The following is a 27,318-nucleotide window of genomic DNA, read 5'->3' as shown; positions in this document are numbered from 1 at the left end:
TTGTTGCCGCTGAATTTACGTCATACATCGTCATTACCCACTGCGTATTAGAGAATATTTCCAGTGTACTGTCAATGCAGGTATTTATAGAGTGTGGCCACATTGTTCCTGTGTATTTGTAGTCACAAATATGTGTCAGAAAAGTTACTGCTCTATTGCCTGAACCAGATATTACAATTAGATTACATGACATAGATTTGGGGTCATCTTTCACGAGATTCAAGTGGTAGGAGTGTTGCGATTGAGTCAGGTGTTGGGAGTGTTGCGTATTGAGTCAGGTGTTGGGAGTGTTGAGTATTGAGTCAGGTGTTGGGAGTGTTGAGTATTGAGTCAGGTGTTGGGAGTGTTGAGTATTGAGTCAGGTGTTGGGAGTATTGAGTATTGAGTCAGGTGTTGGGAGTATTGAGTATTGAGTCAGGTGTTGGGAGTGTTGAGTATTGAGTCAGGTGTTGGGAGTGTTGCGTATTGAGTCAGGTGTTGGGAGTGTTGAGTATTGAGTCAGGTGTTGGGAGTGTTGCGTATTGAGTCAGGTGTTGGGAGTATTGAGTATTGAGTCAGGTGTTGGGAGTGTAGAGTAATGAGTCAGGTGTTGGGAGTGTTGAGTCAGGTGTTGAGAGTGTAGAGTAATGAGTCAGGTGTTGAGAGTGTAGAGTAATGAGTCAGGTGTTGGGAGTGTTCCGGCTGTTTCATAGTGATAGCCATGTGTATTGGTGACACGCTTAGCCTTTGCTACTTAATTTATTGTATGTTAACATGTAAATGGGTAAACCCTTACGTATTGGAGTTTATATATATATATATATATATATATATATATATATATATATATATATATATATATATATATATATACAGAGAGAGAGAGAGAGAGAGAGAGAGAGAGAGAGAGAGAGAGAGAGAGAGAGAGAGAGAGAGTAAGCAGAGGGTAGGCCCCATTCAACCCTTCCCCAGGAAATAACTCGTAACCCACGAAAAGAAAAAAAAAACTGTGCAGGTATGTGGCTGATTGGATGAAGCAACTCCCTACTTGTGTCACTTCCTGGGCCCCGAGGCCAGGCGATGATGAAGGGGGGGCAGGGGGGGGGTTTGGGTAGCCCTCCGGACAGCTTGGGGGTAAGGTCGTCTCCTGGAAACCCTCCTCTCTTCGATCCTTCCTCTAGTTTGGTTTATCTTCATAAGTCTTAAGAAAATAACCTCAGTTTATAACATAGGTGCGCGTGGAGGTGGTAAGGAGGTAGGGGAGCGGGTGAATGTTATTTGACACACCACGTACCGTCTGGACGGTACTTGAGTACCGCTGGCGGTGCGCCTACCACCGGTTCGAACACCATTGATTTACAGGTAGACAGGCGGGGCACACCGCCGCCACCACCACTGGCTGCCGAAGATACAAACCTTCCTTCCACCCGGGAGTGCTACCGGGAACCAGCCTCCTCCTGCTACTCCTCTTGGCGCCTGCCGTGGGAGGATCCCACCCCACTTGGATGAGGCGAGAGAGGGAGGATGTGATGAAGGCAAGCAAAGCCTTTGGCACAACCCGTCCCTGTCATGTGAGCTCACGAAGCAATCAGTCTTGTGTTGCAGTGTCAGCTTGGTCCCCCCCAACTGGATGTCACCACCCCCACTTGTGTTAGTTATGTCAGGATGACGCCTGTGGTGGGTTGACTGACAGGTTCCCTCACCCAGCGCCAGTGGTGTGGAGGTGCGGTCTCACACCAGTGGTGGTGGTGGTGGCGAGGTACAGGAAAACAGGTCTGTGGGGGTCACGCAATGAACCTCTAGCCCGATGACTCAACTTGGTCTCCGTTCCTTCCCATTCTTTTCCTCACATCTCGACCTCTCTCCCGTGGATCACCGTGACACCCTCCCCATCTCTTTCCACCAGGCTGACCTGTCCACTCCCCTCCCCTTCCCTCCCTCCTTCTCTTCCATGGTTCAGGTGTCGGCAGGGGGAGATGGGGTGAGGGTCAGGACTCGCCTCGTAGTGGGTGGGGACGTTTCAGTCTGGGCCTAGTCTTCCGGGCAGCGGATGCACAAGTGCAAGGGGGGGTCCAAGGTGGACCAGGAAGGGTGTGGGCGGTGCAAGGGGGTCCAAGATGGTGGGGGTAGGTGGAGCAAGGGGGATCAGGATGGTGGGATGATGATGGTGCACGAGGGGATGGACTTTGGTGACGTCAAGGATCATGATGATGTCACAGCGACGATGACAAGGGACGGAGGCCCCAGACCTACTCAGCTGGAGAGAGAGAGAGAGAGAGAGAGAGAGAGAGAGAGAGAGAGAGAGAGAGAGAGAGAGAGAGAGAGAGAGAGAGAGAGAGAGAGAGAATCTCAAGGAATCTCTAGGGGGGCGGGGGGGAGACAAGAGACCGTACCCCAGACACAAAGTATGTGTGTCGGTGTGTGCAGTCTTGTGGGGGAAATGTTCCACGTCCCCCCCCCCCCTCTCCCCTGCCTCCCCAGATAAATGGCGTGTGTTATTACCTGCGCGGGGGAAGGGAGTGTTACACTCGTGGGGCCTCATCTCAATGAACATTCTCTACCATCAAACGTCTTCTTAAATCTGTGTATGATGTCTGCAGTAATCATGTCCTCCCTCTTTCTGTTTCATTCACCCATCACTTTTATACTATAAAAGTACTTCATATTATTTTTTCTTTAACAAGTTTCTAGTTTATTTTCATGTTATGTTCTCTAGATGCACTATCCTTCTAATCTTTCGAGGAATGGTTCACTACCCACGACGATCAATCTGTTTAAAAAAAAAAAATGGTTGTAATCAGGTCACCCCTTACTCTTCCAAGTTATGTCAATTTAAAGCCTCTGGTCTTTCCCTGTGACTCAGATCTCGTAATTCTGGTACGATTTTTGTATGAAATTAAGTATTTACATTTATTTTTCACCACATGTTTCCTGCTTCATGTTATAATGCATCCTCTGGTGGCTCTATCTCTACACACCTCCCAAAGAACTATTCTCTATCCAGGTCATCGATTTGTTTCGAAAATCTAAAAGGTTGTGATCAGGTCACTCTCCAGTCTTTTCTCTTCCAAGTTTGGCAAACTTAAAGCCTGTATCCCTTCCCTGTAACCCGGCTCTCATGATTATGTTACCTAAATCTTTGTTTCCCCTCCTCTGAACCTTCTCTATTAGCTCTGTGTGCTTTTCTTCAGGTGCGGCGACCCAACTTAAGCAGCATGTTTTGACCTCGTGTAGGACATGATTGGCTCGCTGGATGTATCTTGACTCATATATTTTAAAAGCTATTCTTAGTATTGGCCAGTGGACAGTTGGTCTCCGTAACTGTTTTCATAATATGGGACTCTGTGGCGACAGGTTGGAGAATGTTATCGAGCCCCGGGTCCATCATACACACAGAATCCTAAAGTTTATTTCCTGGTCGTTGATTCATCCTGAGGCCTTCCTTTCACGTGTGTGTGTGTGTGTGTGTGTGTGTGGAGGGGAAGGTGGTGGTGGTGGTACGTGACCTTTCCTAGCTTGGGGGGGGGGGGGGGGGAAAGGTCAGGTTTCAGTAGTGTGGCTGATGTGTGTGTATGTGAAAAGGTCGCCCGCCCGCCTGCCAGCCGTAGGAGACCGAGGAGGGAGACAACTGTGTGTAGCGCGACTCGTTACAAAGGTTATGTGTATTGTTGTCTTGTGTACCGCTCTACTTATGCCCCCCTCCCTCCCCTGCGCTCTCTCTCTCTCTCTCTCTCTCTCTCTCTCTCTCTCTCTCTCTCTCTCTCTCTCTCTCTCTCTCTCTCTCTCTCTCCAACACAAAGCTCTGTATGTGATCGATTTTTTTTTTCAAATTGTCGTATTGGGTAAGGACGTCTTAAAGATAGTTCACAATCTGTGAAAAGTTGTGAAGACTTCTTTTTCCAAAGAACATATCCCATTGTTGATGAGTAGCATTGTATTTACCTTAATGCATATATCTAAACTTTGGAGGAGTATTTGGGAAAGACAGATATCACTCTGGTCTTTGACGAGGTCGCCTGCTGAGAACAGGACATGAGAAGGACAAATAGCAGATCTGATGGTCTGTGTCGAGGTTATGTGCTGGTGCACAATTTATAGGAAGGACAGATAACAGCAGACCTGATGGTCTATGACGAGGTTATGTGCTGGTGCATAATTTATAGGAAGGACAGATAACAGAAGACCTGATGGTCTATGACGAGATTATGTGCTGGTGCACAGTTTATAGAAAGGACAGATAACAGAAGACCTGATGGTCTGTGACGAGGTTATGTGCTGGTGCACAATTTATAGGAAGGACAGATAACAGAAGACCTGATGGTCTATGACGAGGTTATGTGCTGGAGGACAGGGCATATGAAGGACAGACAACAGAAGATCTGATGGTCTGTGTCGAGATGATTTGCTATAGGAGAGATTTGATGGTCTATGACGAGGTAATCTGCTGGAGGACAGATAACAGAAGACCTGATGGTCTATGTCGAGGTTATGTGCTGGAGGACAGAACATGGGAAGGACAGGGAACAGACGACCTGATGGTCAGTGACGAAGTTATCTGCTGGAGGACAGTAATTGAATCGTAAGGTCCTAATATGCATAGATGGAGGCAGTTAACGGGGGGGAAACGAGGTCATTGAACAAGTGAAATTGTTGTAATTGGTTTATATTAAGGGTATGAGAGGTCATTTGACCGCTAATTGGAGTAACTATAGCCAGCTTTGTTATAGCTTCGTTCAGCTGGTTGGTCACCGTCCATTGTAGTTGTCAGTCAACAAAAAGTCGATTGACGCCTTTTTTTTTTTTCGTCAGTGAGTGGCACCAGGTGCACACAGTGCCACACCCGCGTCGCTAAGGAAAGTTCCCGATCCCGTAAGGCCGAGAATCCCACTGCCCTCAAGGTGAGTGTCGACTTCATGGTATGTGTGTTGCGCATGACGCCGTCAGATCACGGTATGCAGGGCTTGTGCATGATGTCAGGCGCTGTTGCAACACGGCCCCTTCCCCAGGTGCATTGTCGCACCCTCATGGCCAAATGCATTGTGTGGTACCGTCATTGCCAAGTTCATTTGTACCGTCATGGGCAAGTGCATGGTGGTACCTTCATGACCAGGTGCCTGGTGGTACCTGTATGACCAGGTGTATGATGGTACCGTCATAACCAGGTGTATGATGGCACCTGTATGACCAGGTCTATGATGGTACCTGTATAACCAGGTGTATGATGGTACCTGTATGACCAGGTCTATGATGGTACCTGTATAACCAGGTGTATGATGGTACCTGTATGACCAGGTGTATGATGGTACCTGTATGACCAGGTGTATGATTGTACCCGTATTACCAGGTGCATGGTGGTACCTGTATGACCAGGTGCCTTGTGGTACCTGTATGACCAGGTGCATGGTGGTACGACTAGGTGCATGGAGGTGGTACCGTCATGACCAGGTGCAGTCATGAGTAGGTACATAATGTTACCACCACGACCTGACGTGAGTGTTTAGTGGTTGGGTGATTTGAGAGGCGAGCGGTGATTGGTAAGGGAGGGGAGTCATTGATGAATGATTGTGACTGGTCACTGATGGGTGGAGAGGCGGGGAAGTGATTCGTGATTGGAGAAAGGATTATAATGGTGTGATCCTTGATTAGAGAGGGGTTTTACTCGTGTGATTCGTGATGAGAGAGGTGATGCTGGTGTGATTCGGGATTAGATAGAGTCACCCTGGAATTTTAAGTGATTAGAGGGAGACTAATTCTACCTCTGATTGGGTGATCCGTAAGTATCATGCAGTTGCGTACACGAACAGTCAGGTGGAACTGAAATCCCCATGGATAGCTGGATACAGTAGGATACAAAGAATACAGCTGTATGCCTAATGTATCCTAGATCAATCAGTTCAGTTGCTTGTGGTTTGCCGCGGGTTTATTTACGTCTGTCTCTTCCTCCCTGGCTTATTGATCGCCCCAGAGCCACCCTGACGTTCCCTGGCAGGCCCAGGACGCCTGTATTGGTAGGGCTCAGGCACCAGCAGCAGCAGCAGCAGCAGCAGGAAGCCCCCCACCCCGAACTATCACGTGGTACTGTGTGGTGACGTCAACCTCCCTCCCGGACGTGGCTTATTGTGGTCAGAACACATGAGCCAGGCAGGAGGCACCTCGGGTGTTCCATCCTCCTGTGGGCCTCCCTCTTTCCCCCTTCCTTCCCCACTTCCCAAGAATCATCTTGCGGTTTCCCTTATTCCTTTCTCGTGTAGCCTGCTTCCCAGTGCGGTGGGTCGCCACGTCGGCCCCGTCCGTATAATTCGTCGTCCCTGGTTGTAATTACAAGGTTTCTTAAACCTAAAACCCATAAGGTTCAGGTTTGAGTACATCCAGCTGCATATATTATATACCCTTTGTTTCCCAGCATCTAAGGAATCAAATGGCATAAGACCCATGACTTTGATTTAGATTTTGCTCGAGTTCCGTCCATTATAAACAGTTTCAACGTAGAACTTTAGCTGACTCATAACTTGGAGAGGGAGAAAATTGCTCTCCTTGGCTCTGGAACTTCATATGAATGTATTTTGATCGTTTCTTGACAGTATTTCCACTCAGTCGTATTTTCCTTGGAACGCCCTTGTAGTTCTATGTCGAAGGCTTCTGTTACGGACAAAATTCCTTTTTTGAAGGCTACAATCACTGACGGGTGTCCTTCAGGGAGAAGAGGCAAGGAACCGAAGGGTTCTTGAGGAAGTGGGGCATTTGTCTTTTTTTTTTTTAAATGAGTCACGTGGCAGGTGTTAGGTAACCCGTGTGAAGGTATTAAGATCCAAAACTTAGGACATGTAGGGAAAAAAACAGATGTCACAACGGGCTATTCCTGAGATGCCAACGACAGCACAATGATCATGTGATGTCTATATATTTGCCGAGTGGTATATTGGGCTAGCTGATGGTGGAAGCGCATTAGAAGTCGGTCCTGGGAAAACATACACCGAAGTAATAACCAGAGAAGAGGGAAAAGAGATCCTATAATGCGGCGAAGAGCAATTGGATCAGATGTTGAGGTGGGAGGGTTAAGCCTGATTGCTGTTGAATAAGATGGTAGAGGCTATCTAATCCATATGTCTTGTCTGTATAGGGAGAGAGAAGCGCTTTGTGGGTTGCACGAAAAGAGATGATATATAAGGAAGGGGCACATGATGAGAAAGAGATGTGTCAGTGGGGTTGAAGGAATGGTAGAGTCCTTCAAGATGGAGGTTGGAGAAATAATGTTGCTTTCTCACAGACATCTGTGGTGTCATTGGAATGGAAAAGCGAAGTTGTTAAAGATGCCTGTGGCCAAAGTTTAGAAAGATTCATCAGTGGGAGGAGTGTATAGCCTTGCAGATATTACGTTTTGAAATCACTTTGGACTGAAGCCAAAGCTAAATGCGATTTTAAAGAGAAATGTCTTTTTTTTTAAGGTCTTATATGTCGGGTCCCTTATCTATATCGTCTCACAATTGAAGAGGCACTGATGTTTCCAGTTTACTCAATGCCAGGACTGGAGTGGGGAAGGAGGAACACAGGAGTCTTGCAAGGTCTTTTGGAAGGAATTTACGATCTTGATTTCCTTCGGGGAACAGAGCGAAGGTAGAGAGTAATCCATGGGTGATGGTACTTTGTGACACTCTTACTTCCGAGAACCTTGCTATAATGTCACCGAGCGTGATCATAAGAAGATCCTTGTTACGAGAGAGAGAAAAACCTGTTCGAAGAAATGTAATTCGACCGTGTATCATATTTAGATTATATTGTTATCGCAGTGTGAGCCAAGGTGTTTGTGAGTGATGCAAGTCAGTGAATGATTATATTTCTTAGTGGGCCGGAGGGGTATATAAGCCGATGATATACTGTCCTTTGATGATATGAGGAATGTTACCGGACTCCGCCTGCAGGCGGTTACACCGAGAGAGAGAGAAAAGTCACCTTTGGCGAAGCTGTATCATTAATGGGAGTACAGTCTCGTCTACGAACTTCTCACTCTTAAGGGGTCTGCATTTCCCTGCTACTGGAAGTAGCGCATTTCTTGGGCTATAGGAAACCCCTTTCCAAAGGTCCTGTGTAACACCAGCATTTCCCTGCTACTGGAAGTAGCGCATTTCTTGGGCTATAGGAAACCCTTTTCCAAAGGTCCTGTGTAACACCAGGACTCTCCATAGAAAATGGTCCCATTATAGAAATTGGTCCTGGGGTGGTTGTGTGTAGATGAAATATATATGATGTCAGGCTTGTAGTGTTGTCAGTGTTCAATAATGATGTCAGGCTTGTAATGTTGTCAGCGTTCAATAATGCTGTTGGGCTTCTAGTGTTGTCAGCGTTCAATAACGATATAAACTGTGTAGTGTTGTCAGCGTTCAGTAATGATATGAACTGTGTAGTGTTGTCAGTGTTCAATAATGATGTGAGGCTTGAAGCGTTGTCAGCGTTCAATAATGATATGAACTGTGTAGTGTTGTCAGCGTTCAATAATGCTGTTGGACTTGAAGTGTTGTCAGCGTTCAGTAATGATATAAACTGTGTAGTGTTGTTCGGCGTTCAATAACGGTGTAAGGCTTGCAGTGTTGTCAGCGTTGGGTGATGGTGTAAGGCTTGTAGCGTTGTCAGTGTTAGAAATGATGTGAGACTTGTGGTGTATATCTAACCATGCGAGGCTCGTGTGGAACACTCGAGATTCCTTCGTCAGGAGGGAACCAGGCTCTTAGCGCGTGCGGCAGATGAGGTAAATTACCTGGTGTTTCATATATATATGTATATATATATTCCTATGAGTCCACGGGGAAAATGAAACACATGTTTACCAAATGGCGTCCTAGCTTCGTCTCTTTGATATATATCAACTGACTGTTATATTTCTCTCTTGTGTCTCCCCTGATGATGTGATTATTACACGAAAGTGCACTTGGGAACTTTTCGTGTTTCATTTTCCCCGTGGACTCATGGGAATATCTTGATCACGCGCAAAATTGTGATCCTTTCCAATATATATATATATATATATATATATATATATATATATATATATATATATATATATATATATATATATATATCTTGATGTACGTTGCTGGGAAGTTTTTTTATGAACATAGGGAGGAAATTTGATGATGGTGTTGGTGGTGAGTTTGATGTTGGAGATGATCATGTTGATTATGATAATGATCATGATGATGTTGGTGATAATGATGATCATGATGGTGATGATGATGTTGGTGATAATGAAGATGATCATGATGTTGGTGATGAAGATGGTGGTGATAATGATGGTGATGATTTGTCGGTGATGGTGACAGTGATGTTGGTGATGATGATGAGGGTAGATGTCACGATATAGGGATGTTGGTGATAAACATTGTGGTGATGGTGATGATGATGTGATTATGGTGATAATGATGATAACAGGGCTGATCATGGTGATAATTATGTTAGGAACCAGATGCGTAATGCTCTCTCTCTCTCTCTCTCTCTCTCTCTCTCTCTCTCTCTCTCTCTCTCTCTCTCTCTCTCTCTCTCTCTCTCTGTGTACATCACAGGTACTACCCGCCAGGTCTTCGTAGTAACGGGTACGCTGTGCACCAGCACTTCAGTGGCTGTCGAGTGACACTCCTTTCACCCAGATAGCTGTCTGTTCTTCCTGCCTCACCCCAACACTTGGGGATGTTCTCCTTCAGCTCACAAACAGGGGATGTTCTTCTTCAGCTCACAAACACACACACACCAGTCCCTTCCATCTCACACATAGATAACGCTGGACAACACGTACCTGACACAGCTCGTTTTTTTCTAAACTCACCCCCCATTTAAAATACCCCCAGATGTCCTGTACGCAATAGATTTTGCTTCATTCTTTTGCAAAGGTGTTTACGTGGCGGAGGTCAGTTAACGGAATGATTGAATAAACAATACGTGTGATGTGCTGTACACGCCAGTCCTGCTTGCTATCAAAGTCTTGGGTATTCATAGGTAGGGACTGTCTTATTTCTTAGGGTTGACTATCGGGCAGGGGTCCATTTCGAGGCCAGACCTTTGGAGACTTAAGATGAATTACCGAATTTAATGTTAAGGACGCCTGGTCACCCGGTTATTTGGTGACGCAAGATGGCTTTTGGAGCACGACGGCTCGACCCTTGCTTGAGCACGGTGGTGCGACCCTGGAGCACGACTGTACGAACCCTTACATGATGAATAAGACAAGGCCAAAGATAGAATTGACTAGTTTTCGAGGAGTCAGGTTGTAGGTGGTATGAAGGACATCAGAAGGGATAGAGTTCATGTGCTTAGCGGTGTAAGGAAAGAAACAGAGGTCACAACTACTCACTCATAAGTTGCTTAGGGCTTCATAGTAATCAGGTAATGCGGTGGTTTGACGAGGGGGATTACGAAATCTATCTTAATTAGGCTGGAAGCGGGGAGACGGGTGATACCATGGGTAACCAGGTCTCGGAAGCAGAAGCAGGAGTGATACCTGTAGAAGGGAAGGGTGGAGGAGGAGGAGAGCAACACTACGGTGTAGGGGGGCGAGTGGGTCGAGTTGTTTAGATCAGGCTGGGAGATCTGTGGTATGTGTCTGTTATGGTGTAGATAGTGGTAGCGCCAGTGGTGATGGTAGTGGGTGATGGTGAGTGTGAGTTCTGATGGTGATGGGGACACTGTTTGGCGACGATCAGAGATAGATAACGGTTCGTTGGTGATGGTATTGTCATGTGACGAGAGTGATGGTAGTGCTACTGTTGGTGCTCATGTTAGGTGGCTCTCCCCAGCACCACCCCAGCTGCGACACTGTACCACACACTGGCCACAATACTTCCTGCAGGCTTGGGGAGGCGAGACACGAGTCCCAGGGGAAGATGATAATTAACCTCACCAACTTCACCGGATAGGAATAGCTTCAGGTCTGTCATCACGCGACTTTGCTGAAATCATTTGTATCCCTCGGGACAACAGGCGAACCCAGGCTCTGTTATCCCCAGTTCTATCCCACAGGTCACCACCACACATTGTGGTAGATTTTAAAATTGTAGAAGGCAGGGAAGCTCTGAGGGCCACTAAAACGGATGGAGGAAATATGCAAATCAGGTACGTACCGGTATTTGCATATCTTCAGCCATTTTCATACCCCAGAGCTGTGACTTTTGACAGACGAATACAGGAAAGTAAAGATGACTGGTTTGGTCTGTTTTTTTTTTTTACGGCACGCAAGATTGTGCTTTATGAACAACGCTGTCTTGCACGGGCGAGTTTGATTGGAATGTTTTATATATATATATATATATATATATATATATATATATATATATATATATATATATATATATATATATATATATATATATATATATATATTATTATTTTTTTATTTTGCTTTGTCGCTGTCTCCCGCGTTAGCGAGGTAGCGCAAGGAAACAGACGAAAGAATGGCCCAACCCGCCCACATACACATGTATATACATACACGTCCACACACGCAAATATACATACCTATACATCTCAGTGTACACATATATATACACACACACAGATATATACATATATACACATGTACATAATTCATACTGTCTGCCTTTATTTGTTCCCATCGCCACCTCGCCACACATGGAATAACAACCCCCTCCCCCCTCATGTGTGCGAGGTAGCGCTAGGAAAAGACACCAAAGGCCCCATTCGTTCACACTCAGTCTCTAGCTGTCATGTAATAATGATGGTATATATATATATATATATATATATATATATATATATATATATATATATATATATATATATATATATATATATATATATATATACATACATACATATATATATATACATATGAGATACGGAGGGAGAGGGGTTCGAATAGTAGTAGTATGGCAAGGTGGTCTAATGATACTGTGGCGGGTTCGAGCCCCGGCCATCCCGCAGGTTGTGTGGTGGTGGTGGTGGTGATAGGCAGGAGGTGGGGAGGGTGCAAGGGAGGGGGAGTACTGGCCACTCGATCATTGGCGACTGTCATGTACCTACCCGGACCCAGGTACCTGTCACCCATAACCCCCCACGCCAGTCCAGTCAGGTCTCGTTCAGCAGAACAGGTCCATGCTGCAGCGGCCGGCCACTCTCCACCACCAGATTCATTTAGGCTTCCGCGTTGCTCTCTCTCTCTCTCTCTCTCTCTCTCTCTCTCTCTCTCTCTCTCTCTCTCTCTCTCTCTCTCTCTCTCTCTCTCTCTCTCTCTCTCGATGGTAGGTTGGTAGGCACCGACCGGAGGAGGATAGTATTGGTACTAATGGGAGGGCTTGAGTGGACAACAGTTTGAGCCAGCACGTCAGTGACTGGTCAGATTTCACGCCCCAAGTGGCTGTCGTCTGCTTCACCCATACCTCGGCTGGCTGCTCCAACATACAATCTCTCGCATCATTTGACTGCACGTCCGTCACTCACACGACCCACTCTGCGTGGCCATATTTTTTCCTAGGCGACGCGTTAGCCCTGCCTTTTGGCAATATCTTGTAAGTCAGTCAATAAATAAGACTATAAACTCAGCAAGTAAGGACTTCCTTCTCTCGTCGGTCACCTCAGCTTGCTGGCCCAGTCGATTATGCCCTTGCCATTCGGTTTCCCCCTCAGTGAGTGAGGGCACCGGGGCTACCAGACGTCTTGTCTGTCTTTACACGCTGATGATTGGTTCCTCTCCTGAGTGAACGGAGATACAGGACAACCCACTGAACAGCAGTGTTTGGCTGCTCTTATGACCTCGAGATTTGTTCGTGATTCTCTCTCTCTCTCTCTCTCTCTCTCTCTCTCTCTCTCTCTCTCTCTCTCTCTCTCTCTCTCTCTCTCTCTCTCTCTCTCTCTCTCTCTCTCTCTCTCTCTCTCTCTCCTTCTTTTTCTTTTGAAGTAGTGTGTTAAGGCCAGAGCACCTCGCCAGGACCTTGGAGTCTGTGTGGTCTTTGTGTATCTTGTACGTACCTTTTCGCGGACAGCGTGAAGCGTAAGCTTCCTTTGATATGGCAATTGTGTTTGTGTCGAAGGCAAGACACACACACACACACACACACACACACACACACACACACACACACACACACATATGGCTCCACAGACGGGATCAGAAGAGACTCTGGTGATGCTGTGGCCTGACTCAGGCTGGGCTGTAGAGGCCCCCACCTCTGATCCTCTTGTTGATGCTAGACTGACATGATGTAAACTTTGCCCTCAGCCATGACTCTCACACCTTCCAACACTATTGTACACACCCTCCAACACTGTTGTACACACCCTTCAACACTGTTGTACACACCCTCCAACACTGTTGTACACATCCTCCAACACTGTGTACACATCCTCCAACTCTTATGTAACACGCACTCTCCAACACTGTGTAACACACCCTCCAACACTATGTAACACAAACCCTCCAACACTGTGTAACACACACACTCCAACACTATATGACACCCCCCCTCCGACATTATGTAACACAGACCCTCCTCCAACACTTGACTAGACCTTGCGAAATCCGTGGCTCCAGCGGGTGACGCCTGCTATACATTGCAAGGTATGTGCGGAACGTCTCATCCATGATGATGATTTACCCCAGATACCTGAGGAGTATCCTAACTCTCCTTCGCTGTAAGCAGATCACGCGCCCTGCCACATAATTCGGTCACCGTGGTCAAGTTCCTGTCGCACGCACTCTCTTTACGCACTCCGTACCCTGCAGGAGTGGACGGTTGATCCGCCACTTCACTCAGCGTAGATTTATATACACGTCAAGTTAGCTGGCTCTCAGCCATGGAAGAGGGTCTCTGCCTCCGGGCGAGGTCAAGTCTTTCGCAGTCTTTAACACGTCTGGAAATTGTCTCTGTTCCTTAGAGCCAAAGCCACCTGCCGGTGTTGTTTGTCTGGTCCTCACAGACTGGTTCAGTTCACAGTCTCACACCCCAGTTAGTTTGTCTTTCCCAGTCGTCGCTGTCTATCCAGTTTAGGTGATCGACTCTGGTAGATGTATCCTCGTTCATATGAGCCTTTCACTAGGCCAGTCAGTTCTCCACTTGGAGGGCCAGACACTCACCTATTCAGTCAACCCCTCCAACGGGCCAGTCCAGTCAGTACCCCACCTGGCCAGTCCGTCCACGACTAGACCAGTCACTTACGCACTGCGTCAGTCAGTCTCCCACCAGACCAGTCACTCTCCATCAAGGCTATTTAGTCTCCCACTTGGGTAGTCTGTCCCCGCACCAAGCCAGTCAGCCCCCCCACCCACACACACACCCTCACCCATCCACCATTAGTCCCCCACTCCACCAACCTCAGACGAGGAGGTTTCAGCAATGTCTCTCAACTCTGATCCAATCTTTTGAGTACTTTTAAGAGGCTTCGATCCGGGTAAAAGAAAGAATATCATTCTCACTCAAGACACCACGAGATGCCATGGCATTGACGAGAAGCACTTGGGTTTCACTTAGAAACTGAAAAGTTAGAAGGAAATTACTCTTATTACCGAACCACGAACACAATCCTACTTTTTTTTTCCCGTATAGTTGAGAGATACGAACCAAGTTTCCAGAAGCTGGAAACCGTGAACGGGAGACTGAAGGACATTGACTGAATTCGAACTGAACGGGAGACTGAAGGACATTGGCTGAGTTCGACTGATCTGACGGCGATGCTTTGCGCCGGCGAGCAGGAGGTCTTGTGTGTGTGTGTGTGGGTCGTGAAGTACGGCGGGCGTCAGGACGCCTCGGTACGGGTAATTGTAGGTTTCCCAGCAGGAGTTTAGTAGGGAGAGGGTTGAAGTGGTTGAGGGTGTCCTGCAGGCCGGTTGCGGTGGTTAGGGGGGTGACCTTTGTCGGTTGGTGGGGGGGTCGCGAGGTCAAGGCGATGATGCACGGTGGAGGAGACGAGGAGGCCCAGGATGACGTGTAGGTTCACGACGGGGGTTCGAGAACCACCACTAGATGATGGAGGAGGAGAGGAGAAATGTTGTCACTGGTGTCACTAACCGCCATAGGCAATACTCCCATCATCAGTTATAGTTTACTATCTTTAATGTCGTAAAAAACTGACATTTGATTAATTTGCATTATTATAATCATTATAGACATCTGCCGCGGCAGGTGGCCCGGGTTCGATCCTGGCTATTGGAGGTTTGTGTGTTCTATAAAAGTGCGCGTTCTTATGCACGATATTCGCGCGCGCTTGTGTGTGTGTGTGTGTGTGTGTGTGTGTGTGTGTGTGTGTGTGTGTGTGTGTGTGTTGTGTGTGTCAAGTCACCCTCGACGACCTTACCTTTCTCATGCTACATACTCAGGGTAGCATATGTTCTGGAAACACATATGTACCAGATATTCACTTATAGATTATCCGATTTATCTCAACCAACAATTTTTCTTTATTCATTTTAATATGTCTATTATTATGTTTGATAAGAGTGGGATCATGTGAGGCAGCAGCTTGCCCTAGTATTGCAAGAACTCTCCTCTGATCACATATCCCTTTTCTGATAACACCTGACCTGACAGGATAACAGGCTGTGTGACTGTGTACTGTGTGACTGCCACCAGCAGTCACACAGTACATGGAATCCAAGCTCCAAAACTCCCTGTACCATGCCGTCTCCTACCACACTCAAAATTGTCGACAAAATCAACACACACACACAAAAAAAAAAAAAAAAAATGAATACGTACCATATTGACACAGAAAGACGTAACTATGACCTGACCCTTGCCTTGGGTGGTCACATTTCTTACCTGACCTTCGCCTGACCCTAACCAGGTGAGGTCACGGGTTTCACCTGACCCGTGTGTCTGTAACATCTACGTTGATTTCATTCTCTGTGTGTCCCTGATGAAGTGAATCCGCACGAAACAACCCGGATTTTGTGAAATGTGTATGTAGATATGAATATATTTAACACTGTTTATTCAGTATATAATTCCTGGTATGTTTGAATATTTGATGATTTCACGTGGAGACAGCAAAACATTAGATAGGTATATCTCTTTTATCGCTAGTGATGTTTTTTTTTAATCATTTTTTAATAATTGTTCTTTTCATATTACAGGTAAGGATTGCGTGTGGCCTGAGGAAAGTTGAGTGTGGCTTATTCATGTGTGGCTAAAGAAAGGTAAGTGTGACCCGTTGTGTGGTCAAAGGGAAGGTGAATGTGGCTCCTTCTTTATGGCCAGAGGGAAGGTGAATGTGGCCCCTTCTGTATGGCCAGATGGAGGATGAATGTGGCCTGAGAAGGTGAGTGTGGCCCCTTTCTGTGTGGTCAGAGGGAAGGTGACTTTGGTTCCATCTTTATGGCCTGGGAAGGTGAGTGTGTGGCTCCGTCTCTATAGCCGGAGGGAATGTGAGTGTGGTTCCATCTGTGGCCATAGGGAAGGTGAGTGTGGCCTGAGGGAAGGTCGCAGAGGAAAGGACCCTGAAAGATGGAGAGGGACCCAAGAAAGAGGGGGAAATAAAGGAAGAAGTTTACCAGTAATTAACCATAACAAACACTCACTGGACCACCTTTATCACCAAGAAGTCAAATCAAAAACAGCGGGAAGAAGGCAACGCCAGCGACAACAACTTTAACAACATGAGGAATACTACCAAGATCACCAGGTGGTGTGTGTGTGTGTGTGTGTGTGTGTGTGTGTGTGTGTGTGTGTGTGTGCTCGATACGGGAATCTACACCACAGGAAATATGATATCCTACCTTGATAACCCGGGAAAGCTCACCTCTAGCTGTAACGTTCTCAGCTTTCAGTCAAACCCACACTTTAGGTAGATATGGCTAGGGAGGACCTTGATTAGCCTTAGCGTAGGCAAATCAGACGAAGAGATTCATTGAAGGGGGAAAGTCTGAGTATTTGAGACTCTTGTCTTCTCAAGTTGTTTCTTTCGTCAGTCAGCAGACGACGGAACCAGCCTTGAACAAGGTCCGTGTTTCACCATTACTGTAGACGTGATGTTTAACCTCACCACTGTACCCGGATCCCGTCCCAGAGAGAGATACAGACAGACGAGTATGCGAACCAAGCCGCCACCACCACGGCTCTGTATACCACCACTACGGAGGAAGATAGATTAAGCACATCTGACGTACAACAACGAAGCGTGGACGAAATAGGAAACAAGTAAGCATCGAGGCGTGTGCAATCACACTTGAGTGGCAAAACAATGGAGGAGTGTGTCAAACACCAGACTCCAGAAGCATTCCAAATATGCAGCCGACACATATCCAGCGAGAGATACACTGCCAAAGGGTGCGTCAGACTTGAGCGGGATTTGGCGCTTCCCATTGGGAGTTGGAGCGAGTGGCAGATCCTCTGGAAAAGCTTCACCTCACTCAAAACACAATCTTGCCGAAAGAATTTTAAGATGCAGACCGTGAACTCAGAGTATCATCCAAAGTTCAAGAAGAATGAGTAAGAACCATCTGTGAGGCAGAAAATAAAACAGCTGTGTAATTCTGTTCTCGTGCAAAAGTATATCAAGGAACACAAGTCACATTAACCCACTAAGAGCACACACGAGGGCGCGCGCATACGCGGTGGATGATGGCATGTGAGCGAGACACAATAGACCCAGTATGTATCAGTGTTCAGCGAGCGAGACATAAGAGACCCAGTATGTATCAGTGTTCATCGAGCGAGACACAAGAGACCCAGTATGTATCAGCGTTCATCGAGCCAGACACAAGAGACCCAGTATGTATCAGCGTTCATCGAGCCAGACATAAGAGACCCAGTATGTATCAGTGTTCATCGAGCGAGACATAAGAGACCCAGTATGTATCAGCGTTCATCGAGCGAGACATGAGACCCAGTATGTATCAGTGTTCAGCGAGCGAGACATGAGACCCAGTATGTATCAGCGTTCATCGAGCGAGACACAAGAGACCCAGTATGTATCAGCGTTCATCGAGCGAGACACAAGAAACCCAGTATGTATCAGCGTTCATCGAGCCAGACACAAGAGACCCAGTATGTATCAGCGTTCATCGAGCCAGACATAAGAGACCCAGTATGTATCAGTGTTCATCGAGCGAGACATAAGAGACCCAGTATGTATCAGCGTTCATCGAGCGAGACATGAGACCCAGTATGTATCAGTGTTCAGCGAGCGAGACATGAGACTCAGTATGTATCAGCGTTCATCGAGCGAGACACAAGAGACCCAGTATGTATCAGCGTTCATCGAGCGAGACACAAGAAACCCAGTATGTATCAGCGTTCATCGAGCGAGACACAAGAAACCCAGGATGTACATCGAGCCAGACATAAGAGACCCAGTATGTATCAGTGTTCAGCGAGCGAGACACAAGAAACCCAGGATGTATCAGTGTTCATCGAGCGAGACATAAGAGACCCAGTATGTATCAGCGTTCATCGAGCGAGACACAAGAAACCCAGGATGTATCAGTGTTCAGTGAGCCCAAAATCATCTTAACAGATACACGACTGAAACTACTTCGTCGGACACAGTCCCCCGCCACGTTCCCCAAAGCTGAGTCCGTCCACACACCGTGGGACATCGACGGGGCCCTTGTCAGGATAGCCATACATTCTTCAGGACCATACTTCTGGAACTCCGTCCTTTGTAAAGCAATGCAGAAGACCCTTAAACTGGGCATCTCCCGGGAAACGAGCCGTTCAGAAAGAAGGTTTTGGTGGAAAATTGAAAGTAGCCCCAACCCCTTAGAGGAGGAAGCATAGCAGCCCCCCTCAAAAAAATCTACACTTCACCAGCATAAACATCACGCATCACTAGGGGATGAGGGGATGACTGAATTCGTGTCAAAAGCTACATAATCCAGGGCGATAATGATTTTTAGAGTAGGATGATTACGCCAACCTCAGTTGCTTGATCATAACGGTAAACTTAAAAGTCAATGGAGGGGACAAAGAAAATGTTGCTATATATAAACAGAACTTGCCAGTTCCTCTGACATAACTTGACCCTCTTATCCCAGCGCACAATACATGTAAAATGTGGATAAATGGGGGAAAAAATGAAAGCGGGAAGTTGGATGTCCACCTTATTAACAAAGAGATTGCAACACTTTCTTGTAGCACAGGTAACTTTCAAGGCCCCCAGTGTACTGAAGGTGCAGTTTCCCAAAGAACTGGACTTAAATCCCGCCTTTTTTTTTTTTCCTGTCTTCTTAACTTAGACTCAAATACGAACCACTGTTTCCTATCTTCTGTAAGAGATACTTGGCCAATAGCAACATGCATTTTAATGGGGGGGCAAAGTATTCATCTTCCGCAGTATGGAGGATGTGAAGAAATAAAAGTGCAGACTTTCGGACAGAAACAAATCCATAAAGTATTAGAAGGCAAGTTTCAAAGACAAAGGAGTACTAATGTCTGCCGAACTTTCTGTTACCAAGCGCAGGATAATATTGGTCGTCTTTTCCAAAAAAAAAAAAAAAAAATGGTAGGCTGGATTCTACAGGTCTTCAAGACAAAGAAGAGAAGTACTATCAGCTATGACGCTCTTCCAGACAGCAATACTCGTTCGCGAAAACTGATGTACACAACACTACCTTTTAGGGCGAGCGACTTTGCTGAGTTAGAAGGTGTGGAAAGATGTTGTATAGTCCGCATTCGCTCTATTGGGAACCTAAGGCTACTGGAAGCGAATGAAAACACTGAGGTTTTCCTTTCCAGAGGGCACAGGGAAGGAATATATCATGATCTACACATAGAAAATCCTGGAACGTGGTTAGCATTCTGAATTCGAAATGTCTTCCAGCACGATAGGCATGGAAGACTGCAAGATGTTACCACATGCAATCGAAAGATGCATTAAGTTCAGAAGGCGAAAACTGTGTAAACATAGAATGCCCAGAATTGGATTCATTGCCTAGCGCCATTGGGAAACACTACTGGCTGTTAAGTGAGGGAATTTAAAAAGTGCCTGGACAAGTATTCTCGGCGTGCTAGACGAATCAGGATATGGTGGTTACGTATGCCCAAGAGCTGCAGCTTCTAATAGACTGACTCAGTAGAGAAGCAAGACGACAGCTAGTAGGCTCAGGGGTATAAGTAATGTCTCAGACCCAGCTGTGAGGGTAGAGGACCCCTCGAAACCATCGAAAGGTATACGTATGGTAATAAAAGGTCCTAGACCCAGCTGTGGGAGGTAGAAGACCTCCGAAACCATCGTAAGGTATACGTAAGTCAAGATATAAGGTCCTTGACCCAGCTGTGGCGGTAGAAGACCCCCGGAACCATCGTGAGAAGCATGCGTAAGGTATACCAGGCGACATCTCACTCCGACTGAACTATCGGCGTCTTCATCGTCATCCCTTGTGTCTCGGACAGTCGTCATGTCGTCGTCCATTCATCACCATTGGTCGTGTGGATCCTCTCGTGGTTCAGTATCTCACATCATAAACGTTTGTCACATGAAAATCCTCAGCCGTTTTAACATAGACCGTCTAGCAACCACATCCCCTAAAGCCGTGGTTTGTTTCTCTCCCCCCATTTCTCGAAACACGAAGTCTGTGTTCGCTTCTCCGGATAACACCGTTCCGAATGGATGGTCCGGATGTGCGAAACACAGTTTAAAGGCTTTATTATGAGTAGTCATATCTGTCTGGGAGACTGGAACGCTGGAGAGAGTAATTAAGATAAGCACATCACTAGGCAACATAACCTCGACTCGCATGGCTGGTGTTTTTTATGTCGGGATGTGGCTGTGGCCCAGAATGATCATTAGATCGCCGCAGGTTTTAAAGAGATGGCGGCGAGAAGGGACGGAGTCTACGTAATGCTGGAACGAAGTTTTTAAGAGAGACTTTGATTTATGGACATATTTTACCATATCTTAAAAGCAAAGTTTATGGAAGAGTTTTTATATCTCGAGAGATTCTTTTATTTCCTGCTTTCGCTTTCTGCATGGATTTTGATGAAGGATCACTCACAGTTTGGTTGTAGTTTAGTCAGTTTTTGAGATGGATGTCGCCCTCTCAAATCTTTCCCTGCTTGAGTAACTTCAGACAAAGGAACGAGTAATTCAGGAGTGTTGAAACCTCTCTGTCTCTCTTTTGTTTTTAATCCTCTAGCAGATGCTTTTTTCTTGAGAAGAGTTCTGATTAGTTTCTCGTTTATAGTCGGTTTTAACTGTCCGCTGATGAGAGTGGGGGAGGAGAGGATCGGTGTTGCTCCTGAGAAGTTTTAATCAAGAAATTTTGGAAGATGCGACGCCGTCAAGGCGGAGATTGATTCATCATCAGATTTTTTTTTTTTTTTAATCACGCGAGGAAACAGGATGATATGTTTACCGTACCGAGACGCTGAGAGGAGGTAGGGCTAAGAATAACCACAGAGCGAAAGACTGTAAGGCACCTGTCAGCACTTGGTAACCGTCTCCCGTCCCGTTAGTGGATATTTTGAGCGAAGGTTAACTGGGCGGAGCAGTAGCGGCAACAGCGGTAGGAGCAAGCAGGCGGTGGTGGAAGAGCTTCCTGACGAAGCTGACCCACCCCACCTAGTTGGCTGACCCCATGCGACACAGGGCTGGCATACACGTGGCCTTCAGCCCAGCTCTCTAACTCGATTCGTGTGTCACCCTGTCACCCTAGTGACGCAATGATGTGTGCATAGTCACACAGGGACCCCTCAGCCCATCTCTGACTTTAGGGACTCGCATCCCAACCTCATGACTAACTTAAAGATTCCATACGTAATTTGTAATCTGCCTTACGTATTGTATCCTTTCTTTATTGTCTGTGTCCGTGTCTGTGAACTGGATCCATGGGTCACTAAGCCTTCCTGCGAACGACTGAAAACCACTACGAACGACTGATGAAAGCACTGATGTGGTTTCCCCCTGGCACAGAAACCAGAGAAGACATCTTCCTTTACACTTGGAAGATCCTAGATGACATGGTCCCCAACCCTACTTACACTCAAAAGTTGATCCCCTTTGGGCTAGGATGACTGTTAGATATTACCCTTAAGATCAAAAGGGTTGAAAACCGCAGGACGATAAAACATTTTGTGTTCATAAAGTGTGCCAGACTAGTCGGGCTATGGTGGTGGTTACGTGGATCTGCGGGCCGCCGTCTTCAACAGCTCGATCGACCCACGACGCAACCCAGCAGCTTAGAATCAAGCCTGAGCTGTGGGGGATGGTTTGAAGACCACCCCTCCGAAGTCTACGTCGGATAAACGCGTGGTTAATCCTTTGTACCTTGACTCGCATATCAGTTGTTGTCCTCAAGTGTATGTTCGCATTCAACAAGCAATTCATGCACAGCAGTAAAGTCTTTAGTCTGTCCCCAATACCAGGCTCATATGTTGTTCTGACCCGTTCTCTCTTGCGTACTGCATACATTGGCCTTCAGCCCACCACTATTATATATTCATGTAAGTTGTTATATGATTCAGCAAGTAATTGGTATGTGTGTATATACTGATTATATAAATGACCCTCAACCCATCTCTGAGAGCCTTCAGCTCATCATTGTAACTTGTCTCATACTTAACCATATTTGCATAAACCTATAAGTGGGAGTTGGCATTGGTGAGGGCTGGCACTGGTGGCTGTGGTGGCACGCAGATAGCTGGGGTTGGCAATAGTGGCTGAGGTTGGGATTAGTGGCTGGAGTCTGTAGTGATGGCCGAGGTTGGCACTTATGATTGGGGTTTGCACCCTAGTGACTGAGGTTAACGCTGTTGGGTGGTGTTGGTAAGCTGTTGGTTTGGAGCATATATTATGCTTTCTCCCCAAACTTTACAGATAGGTAATTACACCAACATAAGCAAGGATGAAAAGTACACACGCACGTGCTCACATTCGAGAAAATTGAAACCGATATCGGAAAGGCTAATATCCTGTGATCTCATTTGTGTAATGACAGGTGCAATTATGAGAACACGAAGGCAATCGTCAGGGCTGGAGGCTGGAGAGACTCCGCAACCACAAATGCGCAGACCAGGACCGGTGAGGTACAGTATGACGAGGAGGAGGAGAAGGAGGACCTGTGAATTGCCTCTACAGCCACGGACATGACCGTATGATGAAGTATGACGAGGAGGACGAGGACCCATGAGGAGCCTGCACGACCACGGACATGGAGGAGGACCTGTGAATAGTTTCTACAGCCACGGACAAGGACAGTAAGATGAAGTTTGACGAGGACGAGGACCCATGAGGGGCCTGCACGACCACGGACAGAGCCTGTATGATCCAGGCCCCTGGTATGACCAAGAAGAGGTTCCGTGAGGAGCCTGCACGACCACGGACAGAGGCTGGACGACCCAGACCTGTGATCATCCTCGTACACAGCCATTACAGACGCGGCCACTGTGGTTTATGTTTGCGAAGGCGGTGTTTTACCAGCCATTGTCCTTTTGTTTATAAAGCGCAGAACCTTTTTGGCGTGGACTGACTTCTCGTTAATATGAATGACGAAGGAAACAAGTTGCGTTCGCACAACGAAGTTCATATTAGAGAGATCCTCATTATTTCCATTGGTGGATGATATTCGTCAATCACACTTCTCGTTCGTGTTCCTTATAGAGAGAGAGAGAGATGTGGTAAGAACACTGAAGGTGTGCTGTTTTAATGTGTCCTTTTTGCGAATGGCTTGTAGACCGTGCGTGTCGGCAGCTTGGCAAATATTCGTCTATCGACTGGAAGCAAAAAAGAATGATCGAGGTAAAACATCACTGAATGAAAGATTGATGGCCGGCCAAAAATGACGGGTCAATATTAGCGGGACAAACACGACTCTTGCCAAGAATATTGGCGGCTCAAGCCTAGTGTCTGCCCCCTTGTCCGCCTGGCTGGCTGGCTTAGGCTAGCCTGGAGCCTCACGCTTGGGGTTATAGACTCGCATTCCGGGCGTAATGGCACCAAAGATGGTAGTCTTAGATAGAGAGAGAGAGACAAATGAGATGTTTTGAAGACTGAAGCAAAGTATAAAGAGACACACATCTGTTTGCTTTAAAAATGATTCTGTTGGTGTCTTTTGAGCAAGAAAAGCGTCCGTCAGAGACCCAGCTTTGTTGGTTTAAGATATCTGCTACTACAGAAACATGTGTTTTTATGGTTGTCGGTTTTGGAAGTCTGACGATCATGGGAGAAAGACTCTCGCACACTGCACCTTAACAAGTTCTTAGACTTGTGGATTTTAGTGTGTGTAACCAGGCTTTCCGACTGAGGGAGGGTAATGAGGAGGATCTAGATGGCCAGGTTTCAGCTGGGCTGGTGTTACGTACAGATGGAACAGTAGCAAATGATGGTGACTCGGTGATGTGAATGTTACGCTGGTGGCAGCAGCGGTGGGTTGTTTGAAAGTTGAAGCGGTGGCAGCGATGGGTTGTTTGAGAGTTAATCACCAGTTCATCCAGAGCATGATATGAAGAATGAACGTTATAGACGTCCCTGGGGGCTCATGATGGACGGATATCTACGAACACTGTAGACGCAGGGAGGAGAGGGAGACAGTGAACCAGTGAACAACATACAAGGAGAGACTCGCAGCCTTCAGACGACCGTCCTGAAGCAGATGATCCTCACTCAACAACCACGTCGGAGAAATATAGTACTGAAGAGGTTATTGATCAGAACGAAGACATGTGAAGGGAGAGGGTAAAAAAAAAAGGTAAATGACTGAGATTAGAGATGATAAGAGGCCGAGGAATGTGCCTTTAGGTGAAAGGACAAAGAACTGAACTGGTTGAAGGAATCCTCGAGACGGTATCGACGCGACGAAGAACCCAGGGAGGGAGAGGCTGTTCAGTGCAAGGGATATACGCATGTCTCTCCAGAAACACTTGTCTGTCTGCTGCCACACTAGGGTAGCAGCCAGTGGTTGCCCTGATGGAGGGAGACATTACGGAAAATACTTACATATATCTGGAGTAAGAGGCAGTTGGTAGTGGTATAAGTACAGCAGGTCCGGCGTCATGTGGCCTGGAAGGCCCACAGTCCATATCGCTGCCGTTCGTGTGAGGGGAAATAGAACCAAAACTCGTCATGATGTAGAGACGATCTCTAGTCTTGACGACGCATTGTGCCGTGTTGCTGCTGTGACTACTGTAGAGCGCAATGCGCGGGCTCTTTAAGTGTGCTGGTGGTGTAGCGTGTGGCCGCCCATCTCCAGAACATGGTGGAAAGTGCAGCTGCGGAAACAGGAGGGAAGGAGACTTGTAGCAGAGTAGAGAACACACCCCATCATCATTAGAGGACGTGTGGGAGGACGATGAGTGGAGCGGAATTTCACGTTCAGGATGACAGGAAATGGTGCCAGTGTTGCTGGGATGTGAGAGGCGAGAGATTAAACCGTGTGTGACTCGCCCAGTGGCTTGTACTGGTCCGTCGTTCATCAGAGAGAGAGATACAGATGGTCAGGGAAGAAGGTAGTTGGGACCGTTCTCGTGAACTTGTCGTTGTGGGTGTTGAACAAAGGAAATGTGGGTGAGACAGCTGGAGTGATGAACCTAGGCACTACACCCTCGTTGTTTGGGGGTACCGGAAATGTGGACATGAGTGGCGAAATAGCCCGTATGTCGGGGGGACATGAAGGTGTTAGTTCGATCGAGAAAATATGTAATAGTGGGGTGTATTGAGGTCAGCTCCAGGAGGTAAAGAGAAACATGTGGGACATTGGTTAGATTTCTTTTATGTTTACCTTTCATTGTATGTGACCAGTTTACGACCCAGGAACCACAGATGTACCAGCTTATGTACTGTGTGTGTCGGGATGTTGTCCCAGCTATTAAGAACCAGGCACTGAGGATGGTAGTATAATGAACCAGCATTATTATCAACCATTTCTTTGTACTGGTTTACAATATGAAATAGATGACACCAGAGGTCTGCTGACTTAAGAACTACTGTCCATTGTATTGGTTAACAGTTAATGGACAGATAGGGATTCAGACCTTATGTGTTAAGACTCATGTCCAAGGGAGGGCTATATGTAATGTTGATATAAGTATACCTCCACAGAGAGATGATAGTGATGATATGTCTCTACGTTTACTTTTTGAACCTGATTTCTGGTTGGTGGCGCTGATGGTCGACAAGGACCCGTGGGTAGTATTGGAGCGAAGGACATCGATGGAATGATATGGCTACACCTTCTCTCGGGAGATTGGATGATGTTCAAATGCTGGAGAATGGTGTACCTACCTGTATACATGCAGGAAGCTTGGATTTTACTGTCCTGTTTGATATAACTGGAAAATAGAGCGAGAGCTATGTTGGTTGGGGATTTCTTCCATGTTTGTGTTTCTTTAAGTGCAGTTAACATGGTAACAAGTGAAAAGCAGAAGAACGAGGAAACTGCAGTGATGTTTCAATGACCAGAGAAGAGCAGTAGGTCATCTTGATACAGTACCGGTATGAAACTAATAAACCAAAAGAATGTTTGATAATGGCTTTGGTGAAGTCTTAAGTGACTGACTTTGTCTTAACGTTTGAGATTTCTGATTGCACGGGAAAGTGAAGGAACGGGAGATCAGGTATGTATGCTGAACATCAATTGCTTTATAGAGCTGGAACAAACATGGGTACATAGCAACCTGGGTTGGCTATCCAGATGTGAGAGTAAGACGAGGGAAGTGCTGACGAAGCTAGGGGAACGTGTGCTGAAATAAGGCAAAAGAAGATGTGAACATTGGGAAGGATATATCTTTAGGGATGGATGTAAAAGAAGCTGTTTTGCATTAGTTGCGTATGGCAGGAAGCGGAGAGAGAGAGAGAGAGAGAGAAAGTGTGTGGTAGGTGTGTGACACCAGGGCAGTCAGTGACCATGTTGATCTACAGGAAATGGGCGGGAGCGACCAGTTACGTCGTAGTGCAGTCGATGTACGGAGGAGAACCGCTCACCGCTCTCTTAGTACGAGAGGCGAGTTGTTGTGTTAGGTTAAGGATGGAGTAAACAGAAGCCTTCTGGGATAAGATACATTATTACAAGTCAGGCTGGCGCTACACTTGCCATATTTTATTTTGCATTGGAGGATTACAATACCATTAAAGCAATTTACTTGTTCCATCACTAAAAGAAATTGGGCACTTTCGTGAGATGTCTTTGACCTCCCGTGTTAGTCAAACGATTAAGAGAATGGTACCAGTTAGGCTGCCTGGATGAAGATGAAGAAGTCGTCAGTCGTCCAGTGATAACGTCTGTATCAAGGAAGGGGATCTTGGCAGCGAGACCCACGTATGTAAGGACAAAGTTCTTGTATTTAAATGACGTTGTAACCAAAACGTCAGACTGATGTACGTGTGGACATTACGGGGTACAGACCTGGCTGAGATGCATGTGAGTCGATTTGCGTCTTTCCTCGGGATTCGAACTTGAGTGGGCTGTGCTAC

At 46.6% G+C, this 27,318-nt stretch overlaps 1 protein-coding gene across 6 annotated transcripts in view; it reads left to right on the top strand.

The window, feature by feature from the left end:
• Positions 1 to 27,318, top strand: part of LOC139763804 (beta-1,3-galactosyltransferase 5-like) — a 189,735-nt gene that overhangs the window by 125,561 nt on the left and 36,856 nt on the right. For 2 of the 6 annotated variants that reach the window (XM_071690069.1, XM_071690072.1), the window contains one exon: positions 4,789 to 4,877. The exons of the other annotated variants lie outside the window; for them this stretch is intronic. The gene's annotated coding sequence lies outside the window, so the exon portion shown is untranslated. The remainder of the gene's footprint in view (positions 1 to 4,788; positions 4,878 to 27,318) is intronic. 6 annotated transcript variants of the gene reach the window in all.

The sequence above is a fragment of the Panulirus ornatus genome, chromosome 48, assembly GCF_036320965.1.
Source record: "Panulirus ornatus isolate Po-2019 chromosome 48, ASM3632096v1, whole genome shotgun sequence".
NCBI lineage: Eukaryota > Metazoa > Arthropoda > Malacostraca > Decapoda > Palinuridae > Panulirus > Panulirus ornatus.
The sequence above is the reverse complement of the archived record's forward strand: the minus strand, read 5'-3'. Positions and strand labels throughout refer to the sequence as shown.